Raw genomic sequence first — 348 nt, 5'->3', positions numbered from 1 at the left:
ACTCTACTTACCAGAAAACCGATTACATTAGTTCCTCATTTTCCAACGGTGTCTGTAGGGATTTGCAATGGCAACCCACTCCAGTATTCTTGCCTGGAGAGGCAAGACAGAGGAGCATGGTAGGATACTGCCCACGGGGCCGCAAAGGGTCGGACACGACTGAGTAACTTCACTTCACTTTAGCATCTCGGTAATTGGAGGGGTTTAGATTTGTGCGAAGTGGTCTTACAAATATGAGATTTATCATCGTCCTAAAATATTTTTACTGCCTGCTACTTGGAATTGGATCTATTCACCCATCTTAGTAGCATCAAAAAAAAAAAAAAAGTCAGGAAAACACACCAAAGA

Source organism: Odocoileus virginianus, chromosome 3, assembly GCF_023699985.2.
Source record: "Odocoileus virginianus isolate 20LAN1187 ecotype Illinois chromosome 3, Ovbor_1.2, whole genome shotgun sequence".
NCBI classification, from domain to species: Eukaryota; Metazoa; Chordata; class Mammalia; order Artiodactyla; family Cervidae; genus Odocoileus; species Odocoileus virginianus.
Note: the sequence above shows the minus strand (reverse complement) of the source record.